At 39.0% G+C, this 15,503-nt stretch overlaps 1 pseudogene; it reads right to left on the bottom strand.

The window, feature by feature from the left end:
* Window positions 1-301: 301 nt before the first annotated feature.
* Window positions 302-795, bottom strand: LOC121498037 (annotated as a pseudogene).
* Between the last annotated feature and the right edge of the window lie 14,708 nt (window positions 796-15,503).

Below are 15,503 nucleotides of genomic sequence, written 5' to 3'. Positions count from 1 at the left end.
TCACAGTTCTCCTGAGAAACAGAGAAATAGAACTAATAGGATGTGTGTGTGTGTGTGTGTGTGTGTGTGTGTGTGTGTAGAGAAACTGATTGTTTTTGTTGTTTAGTTTTTATTTCATAATCATAAACTTAACCCTGCAATCAAGCTAGACTTAGAAGGGAGTAAGAAAATATGGAACTCCTAGAGCTGCAGCAAAAGCACAAAGATTACAGGATATTTCGAGCAGATGGGGGTTAAGGGATGCTCTCCAGAGCTACAGAAGGAATGTCTTGTAGTTAAGATAAAACACAAGTCAAATTTATTAGACTTGTTCATAGTCAGCAATGGTGATCTTCTTGCTGGTCTTGCCATTCCTGGTCCCAAACCAATTAATGGTTTCCACAATATTCATGCCCTCTTTCACCTTGCCAAAGACCACCTGCCTGCCATCCAACCACTCAGTGTTGGAAGTACAGATGAAAAACTGGGAACTGTTAGTATTAGGTCCAGTATTTGCCATGAACAAGATGCCAGGACTCCTATGCTTCAGGATGAAATTCTCATAATTAGATGGATTTCTCCCCATAGATGGACTTGCCACCAATGCTACTATGGCATGCAAAGTCACCATCCTGGCACAGAAATCTCAGAATAATCCTGTGAAAGCAGAAATATTTATAACCAAATCTTTTCTCCCCAGGGCTCAGAGCATGAAACTTCTTGCTGTCTTTGGAACTTTGCCAACAGCTTGAAGGAGACACAGCCCAAGGGCTCACCATCCACTATGATATAGAAGAACACTGTGGAGTTGACCATGGTTGGGTGGGTTGGGTGGCTCCTAGAAAGTGGTTCTATAAGGTCCAATTGACTGGTTTTTTTTAATGGCTCACACAATTATGGAGGCTAGCAAATCCCAAATCCCAGGATGGGCTAGCAAGCTGGAGATATCAGCGATGTGCATGCATAGTGGAAATGCAATATGAGGACACAAAGAGAAGACAGCCACCTGCAAACCAAAGAATCAAACTTGCCAACACCTTGATCTTGGACTTCCAGCCCCCAGAAGTACGAGAAATAAATCCCCATTGTTTAAAACATCCACACTGTGGAAATAACCCAAGTGATTATCAACTGAAAATTGCACTGGATAAATTAAGATGACTTCACTTTATATGACGCCTAGAAAAACAGACAAAATTAAGCTTTTTGGCTTTGGGAAACATGTTTAGGTGCCTATGTTATAAAGAAAAACAAGAAAGTGGTTACCTGTAAAGTCAAGATATGATTACCTTTTTTAGTGGGGAGTTGGTAGTAATGGGGAAAGAGCATGCAGATTGGGAGCTCCTGAAGATTTTGCTTCTCAACCATATTGTTGATTACATGAATGTTTGCTTGTATTTATACATCTTTGGTTTGTACCCTTTCCTGAATGTATGTTATGTACATTTCACATTTTAAAGGTTAAAAATTATCAAGACCAGTCTTTCCCAAAATAGTGCTGAGACTAGAGTAATGCCCTTCTTTTCATTGTTTCTAGTTTTAAGAGAGATTATTCTTTATTAAGAATAAGATTGGCTATCCATTTAGAAGAAAAATGAAGCCTGACTTTCAACACAAACCATCTACTAAAACAAATTATAAATGCATTAGTGCTCTAAATACAAAAACAAACAGTGAAAACCAAAATTATGAACTTATTAGTAAAAACAGGAATATATGTCTGTGTGACTTTGGCATTTAAATAGCTTTGTTAGCTTGACATGAGGCCAAAACCCCATAAAGTTAAAGATAGATCTGAAAAACTTCTAGATGGAAAAAAATCCTCAGCATATATTAAGTCAAAATGCACTTAGGTAATCCCTTTAAAAAATGCACTTAGGGCAAAGTGATACAGTTTATTCCATTTATGTCAGTTAGTATTCTTTTTCTTTTTTTCAAGTAGGATCCATGCTCAGTGTAGAGCCCAACACGGGCCTTGAACTCATGACCCTGAGATCAAGACCTGAAACTGAGTTCCAGAGTCAGACCTTTAACCAACTGAGCCACCCAAATGCCCCTTGGTTAGTATTTTTAATACATAAAGAGCTTCCACAAATAAAAAATAAAAGAATGAAAATTAAAAAGTAATAAGGAAATAAATAGACAACACAGATGGTAGATAAACATTTGGAAAAGGATCAGTCTTATTAGAGTTCAAAAATACCAATTAAAACAAAGTATTGTGTAGATTTATTTTTTTTTAAATTTTTATTTATTTATGATAGTCACACAGAGAGAGAGAGAGAGAGGCAGAGACACAGGCAGAGGGAGAAGCAGGCTCCATGCACCGGGAGCCCAATGTGGGATTCGATCCCAGGTCTCCAGGATCGCGCCCTGGGCCAAAGGCAGGCGCCAAACCACTGCGCCACCCAGGGATCCCCAGTATTGTGTAGATTTAAAAGCTAATAATAATAGCCAGGTTAAGAGACATTCCGAGGAAAAGAATTAATAATAATCAGTTTAGAGGAGAGTCTGAGGAAATAAAAATGAGTACGTCCACTCAAAAGAACCAGTGAAAATACATTTCTACTTCTAGATAGTTATCATTTGAAAATATAAACTCTTGCAAAGCTACAGAAGGATATGTTTACACACATGTATGTTTCCCTTTGTCTGGATAGCTACCAAAGCATTATTTGTAATGGAAAAAAAATAGAGAAATCTTAAACGCTTTTTTAAAAAGATTTTATTTATTTATTCATGACAGACACACACACAGAGAAGCAGAGACAGAGGCAGAGGGAGAAGCAGGCTCTGTGCAGGGAGCCCGATGTGGGACTTGATCCAGGCATTCCGGGATCATGCCCTGAGCTGAAAACAGATGCTCAACTGCTGAGCCACCCAGGTGTCCCTTAAATGCTTATTAATATGGGATTATTTACAAAAATATATGGCACATCCATAGAATGACAAATTGTATAGCAATAAAAAGAATGGGAATATGACAACGATCTAGTATGTGACCAAGTAAGTTATCATTAGTGTAGCATGTATAATGTGACTGCAGTATTTAAAAAACAAAACAAGAAATAAAGAGAAAGATATATATAACTATCAATAAAATTCTGGAAGACTTAAGTGTGATCTTATCTTTGGGGGGTTGAGATTATAGGGCACATTTACTTTTCAGTTTATTTGTGTAAAAGATTAATTTGTAACACATATGCAGTTATATTTTGCACATATGCACAGAAATATTTTCCAGAGTTAAAATATTAAACTGAAATGTACATGCTTAAAGTGTGCTTTAAACTTCAAATGAGAAAAAAAAGTCAAACTAGTAATTTCATAAAAGTATTGAAACCATCCAAAGAAGTATGAGCAAGGAACAAGTTGTAGCAGAATGCACAGTCAGAGCTGCAGAAAGTTCATGATTTCCGGCACCTGAATCATAGCTATACACCCACACGTATGATAGACAGTGCAGCAGAGACAGAATCAAGCACAATAATAATGGGAAATGAGAACATTTAAAAGGCCAAAAATAAGGAAGCCAGATTAATAATTCAAAAATATTTCCCCCTACTGAAAGCATCACAGCAAAGATTTTTTAAAGGGGACATAATCTTCCCTCAGGAATACCCCCAAAGAATCCACAAATACTTCACTATCAATTTTTTTAACTATAAAGAAAAAGACAGGCTCTTACAAGCCAGCAAGATGAAAGGAGTGACTGCAATTAAAGATGCCACGATAGGAGTGATTTCAGACTTTGCCTTTGGGAAACATAACCACAAACCTCATTAGGTTGGATTTCTCTTTAAAGGCAAGATAGAACAATTCTAAGGCAGAGACCCTAATATGATTTCTCCACAAAACCTACAGCTGCAAAAAATAACAAAGATCTAAGAGTAGGCAATATATTATGAGGCAAATTACGACAGATTTTTGAAGCATGGGACAGTAAAATCACCTAGCAATTTCCAGAAAGACATAGCAGAAACACAGACCTCACTGGATGTCTTACGGGAACATGACCAAAGGGCAGTGCCTGGTATTTGAGATACAAGAATTAAACTTAATGACCCATATAGATGAAAATAGTTGAGTTAAAATATATTGATGTTAAAGGTGGAAAAATATGTCAATTGGCTAAGGATGTCTTTAGTGTAGTTGAAAGCAGGGGTTCTCAACCTAAGCCATGTGTTAAAATCACCAAAGGATCTTCTAAAAATATATCCTGCCCTACTACACTCTGGCCAAATAATTCTGAACTTAAAACAAGTTCAGGACATAAACTACTTAAAAGAAGAAAAAGAATAACTATAATAAATATTAATACAACAAATTATGGGAAGTATTAGACATATTTACAGTGCTAAGTAAAATAGGCGGAAAACTGCCCCCAAAATGACAACCAGAATGTTTGTAATAAATACTACAAGGTGTTGATACTCCTGATTTATAAAATCTCACACCCAGATTTCCAGACTTACAAATAGACAAAGGATATCAACAGCAATTCGCAAAAGAATGAGGCTAGTGGCCAACAAAATATGGCAAGAAAAATAATGTGAACCATGATAATAAAAGAAAGACAAGTTAAAATGAGTTTCCATGGCATTTAACCTGGCAAAGATTTTTAAAATTGTAATTCTCAGGGTTAGGGAGGGATGAAATAGAAATTCCTCAACATAGAGCAAAAAGTCTTATAATAATCATCTCTACTGACCTGGAAAATCTGCTCTTGGATCTCTACATTGGAGAAATAATTGGAAATGTACATAAATGTGTCTATACTAGAAAAAGCACTGCAGTTACCTATAACAGTGAAATATTGAAAACACTCAGTATGCCTAAAACTGGAGGAAAGGCTAGCCAAATGGTGCCAGAGTAGTAAAATCAAATGCCATTTAGCCCCTAAAAATTATATTTTGAAAATATTTCGCAATATAAAAATATGCTTTCATTATAATTTTAAATTTAAAAAGACAAGAATAAAGAACTGTAACTACAGTGTAAGTCCTGATACAAGACTGGGAGGAAGTAGAATGCCACCATGGACCAACTCCAGGACAGTGCACAGGCCTACACATGAGTGGAATTTCTTATCAAAAGATGGCAAAGGTACACAACAGAGAAAGAAAATCCAATGAGATCTTACCATCATATAGTAGAGTACCATTTAGCCATCTAGCTTGCTAGTTGTGTTCCTTGGGTAAGTTGTTAACCCCCACTGGACCTCAGTTTCTTCAGTTGTAAGAAGAGAATAACCTTTTTGTTGTAAGGATTAAATGAAAGAATATGTTTAAAGTAATTTATAATGCCTTTCATAACAGTACCTCTGTTATGGTACTGACCCATTTGAAATAATATGACCCATTTGAAATAATAATAATGATACTATTAATTAACATTTATTAAGTATTTATTCAGATTCAAACACTGTGTTTTGAATATTATTTCATTTATTCTTCAAAACCACCCTATGAAGTCAGGAACTACCACCTCCATTTTGTAGAAACTGAAGGGCAAAGAGTTAAAGTAACTGGGTCAAGCCCAACAAAATACATAACAAAAACCACGGAGATGTAGGGTGATACAGAAGTAAAACTGATTGCAGGCTTCACATTAATCATCAGATCTCAGTGGCTCTTGAGGATCCACTGAGCAAGGATAGACCACTGGGTTGAGTCTCAGGTTTGCCACAAGTTTGTGCCACAGGATTGGCAGAACTTTGCCTGTCGCTTGGCTGTCTGGTCTAAAGTGAAGGGGTTCAAGTGCCAATGGCTGCAAACTGGTTCCTCCCTCCCCCACTTCCTCCTTCACCTCTTCCGCATGCGTGCGTGTGTGTCTGTGTGTGCACCTGTGTGTCTCTGTGTGTTGTGTGTTACCCATCTAGCCCTGACATTCTTGTCTCTGAGGTTAAATTAACTAACATATGAAGAAAACATACAAAAAGATAAGGTGATAGATTTGATCCTCAAAAACCTATGGTTAAAAAAAAAAAACAACCTATGGTTAAAATCAGGGGGTAGGGGCACCTGGGTGGCTCAGTCAGTGAAGCATCTGCCTTTGGCTCAGGTCATGATCTCAGGGTCCTGGGATCCAGCCCTGCATCAGGCTCCCTGCTCAGTGGGTAGTCTGCTTCTTCCTCTCCCTCTGCCTATATCCCTACCATGCAGCTCAAGCTCTGTCTCTCTCTCACGCTTTCACTCTCTCAAATAAATAAATAAAATCTTAAAAAAAAAAAAAAAAAAAACAAAGGATACTTAATCCCAGTGGTCTTACAGAAGATTTTCTTGTTTTTGTTTTTTAAATTGTGGGGGAAAAAAAAAAAACACATAAAATTTGCCATCTTAACCATTTTAAAGAATATAGTTTAGTAGTGTTAAATATATTTATATTGTTGTGCAACCCATCTTTGGAACTTTTTAAGCTTGCAAAACTGAAATTCCATATCCACTAAATAAGAGCTCACTCCACCCATCCCTCCCCAGCCCCTCATAACCACCATTCTACTCTCTGTTACTATGAATTTTGCTATTTTAGATACCTCACATAGCAAGCATCAAAGACACAAAATTTGCCAGCCTTCTCCCGGCTTTCAAGAGTCAGAGGCTACTTGTCGTCCATCAAAATGTGAACAAGTTCTCCAATACCAAAGTGGATCAACCCAATTTTCAATTCTTTTTTTTTTTTTTTTTTTTTTATTTATGATAGTCATACAGAGAGAGAGAGAGAGAGGCAGAGACACAGGCAGAGGGAGAAGCAGGCTCCATGCACCGGGAGCCCGATGTGGGATTCAATCCCGGGTCTCCAGAATCGCGCCCTGGGCCAAAGGCAGGCGCCAAACCGCTGCGCCACCCAGGGATCCCCCCAACCCAATTTTCAAGCAGAAAACTAGTCTTTAAAAAAGGAAAGGTCTGAGACTTCAATTTACCTATTTGTGGGAAAAAAATATCTTGAATAAGAATTAATTGTGTGAATGAAGTGTCCTGTCAACGAACAATTCTTTTTTTTTTTTTTTTCGAACAATTCTTGACAACTCTACACCTTACATTTATACCTTACATTCTTGACAACTCTACATTTACATTTAAAAATTAAAATTTTATTTTAACTGTTTATTTCTACTCCTTTCTATTAACCTTTAAGGGTACCATTGAGTGCTTAACTATGGATAATTATCTGGGAAAATGACAGTTGTTGCATATGGCCCGCAGAATGTGAAGGCATGTCTAAACTACCCCTTGTTTTCTACTATCCCTCCTTATTTCTGTTTTCGAAAGTGTACCCACTTCCATACTCTTGCAAGACTAGTCTTCTCACAACTTCAGGGAAAACTCCTGTTCATCTGCTCTGGAGTGTTACCTTAATCTGAACTGTTCCATATGCCACTTTTAGATGCCCACTCTAAGCCAGGCTTTGAGCTAAGGGTTATGGGTGGGAATGTAAGTAAGACACCACCATGAGTTTCAAGGGGCTCACCACCCAGTGGAGAATACACATGTTAAGCAAATAGTTATACTTGATGTAATAGTGAGTGTACATACAAGGCATTAGCAAGCACCAACAAACAAAATGTGGTTATTGAGAGGTTTCACAGAGAGGATGATATTCAGGCGAGATCTTAGAGGATAAACAATTTTCCAGGTAGAGAGGGAAAAGGTATTCAAGACAAAAATAAAAGCATATCCAAGGACAGATCATCAAGACAGAAGACGTCAGAATGATAGCAAAATGGTGAATAGGCACATCTGAGCTCTTGTCCTCGCATAGAAATATCAAAAAGCAAGAAGAAATTGTTAAAACCAACTTTATCAGAACTCTAGAAAATAATCGAAGGCGTACAGAAACCAGGCAAATGCTGAATCAAGAAAAGGCAATTTCTAAATAATAGGAAATCTTTGTTTCTTTGTTTACACTATCCTGAGCCCTTCAGTGGCCTTTGAAAAGAAAGAGGTAATATTTGTTTTTTGGGATTTATTTGTGACTGGCTTATTTCATTTAGCATAATGGCTCATCCATGTTGTACCATGGATCATAATTTCCTTCCTTTTTAAAGACCAAATAATATTGTATCATATGTAAACACCACATTTTATGTTTCTCTTCATCCAACAATGGGCATTTATTTCGCTTGCCTCCACCTCTTGATTATTACGAATAACAGTGCTATGAACACGAGCGGGCAGATATCTCTTAGAAATCTTATCTTCCCTTCTTTTGGGTATATACCCAGAAGTAAGATTGCTGGATCAGATGATCATCTTATTTTTAATTTTTTATTCTCCATAGTAATTGCAGCCATTTTACAGTCCCAACCAACAGTGCACAGCATTTTATAAGCCTTTAAAAGAATAGAAATTTCCTCTGCTATATTCACTGTTTCAAAGTATACAAAAAGAAGTGTTAAATTTCTTTCACAAGGCAAGTATAATTTGATCTTCAGATTTGTTAAGTACTCCAATTAGACCAACTTCTTTAAATTTAAAATTGAATATCAATACACAGGACACAAGGGCACATTAAAAGATTGGTTTGTTCTAGAAATGAAAAGTTAATATAACACTGGGAAAATAAAACATTATTTATTTTATTAATAAAAGAAAAATCATTGATATACCAAATTATTCTTATTACTTCAAAATCTATTCATGATTGGCATATTTTAAAATAAAGGTATTATATGTAATGGTAGTTCGTTTTTCTTAAAAGTAGAAAAATAACATAATCCATAATCTATAATCTTACTTTTTCTATTTTTTTAGATTTCTAGAAATGCTGTGAGGTTTTTCGTAATTTAAAAATATGCAGACCTATTTGTTTTCCTATTAGTTGTGCATTACATGACTGTATGGAAAGAGAATCTGGGGGCATTAACCAAAAATATTCTAGAAGTAATAAATGTATTCAATAAAATAGCATAAGGTAAAGCTATGAACACTGTCCTAGAGACGTGTAAGTAGAAAATACAGTAAAATTCCCTTTGTGGGATAACTGTAAACAACAACAAATAACCCACCAAACATCTGGGTATTCATTTACCTGGGCAGACAAGAAATTCATACCTTAGGGCTCAATTGATTCAGTCTTTTAATAGGAAAACCCTGGCTTATTGCAGAATGGTACACAGTTTGTGATCTTATGGTTAAAAAAAAAAGATTAGATGCACCCTCCTATGACATGGATGTATGTTAGAGAAAGGACTGGGGGAAGGCGCAGGAAGTGGGGTTGGGGTTGTGTCACCAGATGACTGTCACTTATTACTTATATACCTCCCTATTATTTGAAATGTCACTAAAATGTATTTATGTGTTGTCCACGTGACTTTTTTAAACAAGAAAAAGAAGAAAACTGTGGCCCAGGCTGGGAGCTCACTTGCAGGAAGTCAGTGGCAGGGTGCGACCTAGACCTAACACCTGATAGCCAGACAGGGCTGCAGTAGATCCCAGAGAAGAAAAAGAGCTGGAATGAGAGGACCATGTTGCTCTGCTGTGCTAGGTGCTGTGCAGGCTCAAACCCAGCCGGCTCACACCCCAGCTCAGCCAGCCAGTCAAGGCAGGCAGTCCCCCACCCTCCACCCCCCACCCCCAGGAGGCAACATTCCAGATGGTTCTTGCACAGTAGGAGCCAGCCACGGGGAGGGAAGGGCAGACAGTGCTCTAGGAAGAGGGACTGCTACCAGGAGGTTGCTACCATACAAACCACAAGAGAAATACCTTTAGAAAGCAAATCATCAATCTATGTCAAATGCCAGAGGAAGGTAAAAAATTCAGGTGGCAAAAACTCCACTGGATTTGGGTGGAAGATGGATTACAAACTTCAAGAGCAGTTTCTGTAGAGTATGGGGTGAAGGTCAGAGTGCAACAGGTCAAAAAGTAAGTGAGAAGCAAGAAGAAAATAAATGCAAATTACTTGCTTGAAAGAAACAAAACTGGGAGAAAAGAGGCTGTGTGACAATTCATAGGCTGCTGGGTGGAGGATGCAGGTGGTCACTGGCCTGAGGAAGTTGTAGAGGTTTAGTGAAAAGGATGGAGAGGGAGCCGACAAGAGCATTAATGTGGTTGCATTAAATTGCAGGAGTGTATGAAGTTTTTCTCCCATAACTTTCAGTAGGATGAGAAATGGGATTTGGCTAAATCAGTCCAAGGTTAGCTAAAGTTTAGCAGAGGAGGCTCAGCAATTAGAAAAGTGGGGTGGAGGACATGGCTGGTGCTGGTCAGAGGAGCTGCTAAAATGGAGATTCACAGGACCTGGAATGTAGGAAGAAAAGGAAGGGCAGTTGGGACACTGAACTGAAGAAAATGGAGAGGTGGGGTTTAGGAGGGGAGGAGGGAAAAGAGATATGGCCAGAAAATGGAATATTAGAATTTAATATTATCTTGATAAGATAAATTGGTCTTGGAGCCTAAATTAGTTAAAATCTGTTTTAGCTGCATTTAACAAAAGCTTCCCCCCTCCCCCGTAAGAAGTTTGCTTTTGGTCACTTAAATGAAGTCCAGAGGAAGGTAATACATAATTCTCTTGTGGCTCTGCAGTTATCAGCGGCCCAGGCCCATCTATTTTTCTGCCCTGCCATCCTAGTACATGACTTCTATCCTCAAGGCTACCTCATGATCTAAAATGGCTGCTGTGCACCGGCCATCACAACCATTGCAAGAAGTAGCACAAAGGAAGAAGGAAAAAGCAAAAGATATGCCTGTCAGCTTCCAAGAAGCCTACCCAACACATTCACTTCATCTTTTTTGGCCAGAACTTCATCACCACATCCAGTAGCCAAAAGTCATTTTTAATTCAAGGTTAGATCAGAGTTCTGTCACTGAGGAAGGAGGGAATGCTGGGTAGTCGGTAGGTAGCTGCAGTTTGGCACAGAGACGCAAGCCAGTTCTGAGATAAAGGCAGGACATTGCTTCCTGAAGGTAACAGGAAATTAGAATCTTCTGTATCCCGCTATCTCATGGAAGCTGTTACCCCAAAGTACCAAGAGAATTTGCCAGACCCAGAGAGTTCCACTAGTGGGTTAGGGGAGGAAGCCTTCACTGTGATTTTCAGTGTAGTCATCCAGAACAGCCTGTATGTTTAGCTGCCTAAAAAAAGGCACCACCCTATCGTTTTTTCCAGTCTTGTTTTAGGCTGGAGTGAATATTGAATGACTAGTCTTTGAAAATTCTGAGTCAGGGCAGAGAGGTCACAATGAGAACTCAGTGCCTTCCTCGTGAATGCTCCACTGTCGGCCGCTTCCGCCCACCATCCACATCACTCAGGTTAGACAATGGGTTAGATTCTTCCACTGTGTCTCTATCCCTCTGCCCCCACGGCTCCCTCTGAAGTTTCATTTGTCACTAACCCAATGAGGAGAAATGCATCGGAAGAGTGGATCCCAAGAATCCAAAGAGTGGAAAATGGTGTCCATCCCTTCCTTCTATGCTAGCATACCTGTGCACAGTTCATTCGTGTAATGCTTTCTGGGATTTGAGTCAGGGCCCTTCTAGCCCTTCAGAGAAGACCAGGGGTTTGGACATAGACTTCATGAAGGTGGGAAGACAAGCCTCTGTGCCCTGACACTTCAGAGGCATGCCCACACCCTGGAAAGACTGGCAATTAAGTTTAAAGATTCGAAGTGAATTCCAGTTTCTCACACTCACAGAAAAGTCTGTGTTAGTTGGTGGGTTGGAGCTTCAGAAACACAACTCAAAGCTCCCAGGCCAACATCGGCTGCTGGCCCTCGCTGCCTTTGCGGTTCTGTAGCACTCGGGTCCCCGTACCCATGACCAACAGTCCTTCCCAATCACAGATTCCTACCTTGGATTATCGTGTGGAAACAGTTGAGATGCGACCAATTAGAGTGTAATCATGAATAAATCTAGGGAAAACATCCTTCACATCTGGTCAACAATTAATGAGGGTTTTCACTTCAAAGAGGGGGGAGAAAGTCCAAATACCCTAGCTTTCCTGGTCTTGGTGGTGTGGCACAGAGTGATGGAGACTCACCGCCTTGGGCCACCCAGGCAGGGCAGGTGTTGCAATCCCCCACCCAAGCAGAGCACCTGAGGGAAGCTGGCAGAAGCAGCCTGGGCGCCGCTGTTTACCGTCTGCTCTGCCTTAGGAGGTACCAAGTTAAACATTGTTTACTTTCTGTAATGAAAAGCAATGGAACTAGCAGTGAAAAGGGGCAGTAGCCAAATTAACATAAATTCACTGATGGGCAATACTACTTTGGCTTCTACGTTCCCAAGACACCCTTAATTTTTAAAATAATTGTCTTTTCTAGAAACAACTCCATAAATACAGAGAACAGACCAGACTGATGGTCGCCAGAAAGAAGAAGGGGAAAATGCATGAAGGAGAGCTGAGAAACAGGCTTCCAACTATGGAGTAAATAAGTAAATGGGAGGAAAGGTGCCACATAGGGAATATAGTCAAGGAGACTGACATAGCGGTTTATGGCAACAGATGGGAACGACACCTGTGAGCATGGTGTAACATAAAGACTTGTCCAATCACTGTGTTGTACCCCTGAAACTAATGTAACCTTGTGTGTAACTATACTTCAGCTTTTTTTTAATGATGAAGAAAAATTATCTTTTCTAACTGTGGAACTTGGTGCTGGATAGTCTAAATAATCTGAAAAGTTCTGTCCAGTACACCTGTCTGCAGAGATGGAAATGTTGCATATCTGTGCTGTCCAATATGGTAGCCACTAGCCACTTGTAGGTATTGGGCATTTGCAATGTGGCTGGGCTGACTGGGGACTGGATTTTTAATTTTGTTTAATTTTAACTAAAATTTAAGTTTAAGTAGCCACATGTGCAAGTGGCTACCAAATTAGAACAGATCTAGAAAATCAAAATAATTTTTTGTTCAGCTAGGAAATGTGACAATTTCCTGCGGCAGCTCATGAAACTGGGTTTCCTCAACAATACTGATGCAGATCCATGGACTCAGATGTGCAGCAGAAGCCCATGACTTCCTAGTTTCCACCTAAACAACAGGTTTGGTTTGCAGTTCGTTAGAAATGTTGCTGATTGAAACAGTCTCTCTAAAAGTTCAGAAAAAGGCAAAAGAGGAAAAAGATCCATTTTAAATCCTAAGACAGGACTGTATTTATCAGTAACTGAATGCAATCCCACACCCCCCTAAAGAATCATCTTGAAGTTTTTATAGTAAGAAATGAGAATGGTATCTTTTTTCATCAAGCTATATACATGGCATGAATACTTCAAATAATAGAAACCCACAGATGTGTATCTTACCAGGAAGACTGTATGATATAATAGTTTAAAACACAGACTTGGTTAAGAATTTTACTGAAATAAAAAAAAAAAAAAAAGAATTTACTGAAATAATGACTTCCGAACTTATTTTTTGTCTGACCTTTGGGCAAGTTAGTTAACCTCTCTAATCCTTGGTTTGTTCATTGTAAAATAGATAATAATAGTACCTACTTCACAGGGCTGTTGTGAGGATTAAATAAGATAATAATTAACAAGGCTTTAGCCCTCACATGGTAAGCATTCATGAGTAAATAAATAATGGTAACCATTATTATTTTTGTTTTACTCCTCCATAAAGTGAAGACTAGTAATCATGTAGAGAGGTCCGGGGCTTTGTTCCATGTATTAATCATACACTGATATCATTAATTTAGATACACCAAGATGGCTAAAGTAACTTTGCTGATACTTCCAGTTGTCCAGTGATGAAATTTCATCCACACTCTATGAGCTCTGAAGAGTCTCTTCATATGTAAATCATAGGACGTTGTTCAGGAAACAGAGTATCTCATTTGGATGCAAAGAATCAGAGTTTAAGGAGTAAACTTATAGATAAAGCATTAACATTGTCCTGAACGCAGGGATCCCTGGGTGGCGCAGCGGTTTGGCGCCTGCCTTTGGCCCAGGGCGCGATCCTGGAGATCCGGGATCGAATCCCACATCAGGCTCCCGTTGCATGGAGCCTGCTTCTCCCTCTGCCTGTGTCTCTGCCTCTCTCTCTCTCTCACTGTGTTCCTATCATAAATAAATAAATAAATAAAAATTAAAAAAAAAAAAAAACATTGTCCTGAATGCAAAGGCTTTTGAGGATTTCTCAGTCTTTATCTTATAAAAATAGAGTAAATACTATATATGTAATCTGTTTTAAAGCTAATACCAAAGCTAATACCAAAAACTGAACTTTTATGTACTAAAATACTAAATCCTAAACCTGTTTCTTAAAGACTAAGTCAAAGTTCACACTTAGGTTTTCCTGTTGGAACGAACTACTGTGTGATGATTATGTTGGGAAGAGAGAGGTTCGTAACCAAAGCAAATTAAACTTAGCTTAGGGTACATTGTTGTACATCTGCATTTCATAAGAAAAACTCTCATCTGGACTTGGTAGTTAAAAATATATGTGCGTATATACACACATACACATACACGTGTTCACATGGACTTAGCTATGCTATTCTGAGTGTTGTGGGCAGGGAATATAGGAGAGATCATGAGTAAAATTACATCCAACTATGCAACTTTAATGAAAATCTTAAATCTAATTTTTATTAGAGTCACTTGGTTTTAACAATTTCCTGCTTCCTAAATAAAACCTTTTGAAAGGGCTCACCGGATGTGCTCTATGAGCAATCACATGAGCAGTAGTATCCTGTTATCTTGCACCCTTTATGACCCTCTTTTCATGAACAATGGAAAACATTGAAATAGATCTTTAAAGTTGTTTCATACCATTTCTTAGCCTTGGAATGAAAAAATCAAGAAAAGGAATAACTTGCTTTTCAACAAAGAGAAATGAAATGTTTTGCCATCTTCTACTCTGAAATAGCCACTGTGATGAGCTGGGCTTTCAGTGAGCCAGGATGATCCTAGCTTGGTTTCCCTTGGTGACTCCTTTCCAAGAACCATTTACTATGACCCTGCACTGCTGACTGTCAGTGGGAACCTGAAAAGAACCTGAGGGCCAGTGAGAACTCAAAGCCTACCCCTGATAATCCAGACACCCCCAGAATAAGCCCCTGAAGCCAAGCAAAGACTTTCTCAAGCACTCCGATCTCTTTCCTGCCCCTGCCTTTTTTCTTACCACCCCTCTTCATCTCAGTCACCATTGAGTGATCATAAAGTACTGGGGGCTAGATGTAGAGATAAGAAGTTGAAAAGGACATAGGCCCTGTCCTTTAGGAAATCACAGACTGATTAGGGAAAGGGATAAGTAAAATGCACACACACATAATTAGAATAAAAATCAGCTTATCATCGTAGTGTTGTGCCACAAATGAGCTTCTGGTGCTAGAGTGGGACTCAAAGCTCCCTGGGGTTCCCAGTGCGAGTAACCTCTCCACTCTTATCTTCTCTCCCCAGAATGTTGATTGCAGCACATTCTTCCTGGGCTGCCAGAGGATGACCTCATTTTAAAGAGACTCTAGCCTCCCACAGGGCATCAATCCTTGCCTGGCACTTGGCTAGGAGGCTGAAGAACATGACCTTGCCCCCAAGCAGCCCACTGGTTAGTGGAAAACAGACTATCTAAATCACCAATAAACACAA

The sequence above is a fragment of the Vulpes lagopus genome, chromosome 8 (genome assembly GCF_018345385.1).
Source record: "Vulpes lagopus strain Blue_001 chromosome 8, ASM1834538v1, whole genome shotgun sequence".
NCBI classification, from domain to species: Eukaryota; Metazoa; Chordata; class Mammalia; order Carnivora; family Canidae; genus Vulpes; species Vulpes lagopus.
The sequence above is the reverse complement of the archived record's forward strand: the minus strand, read 5'-3'. Positions and strand labels throughout refer to the sequence as shown.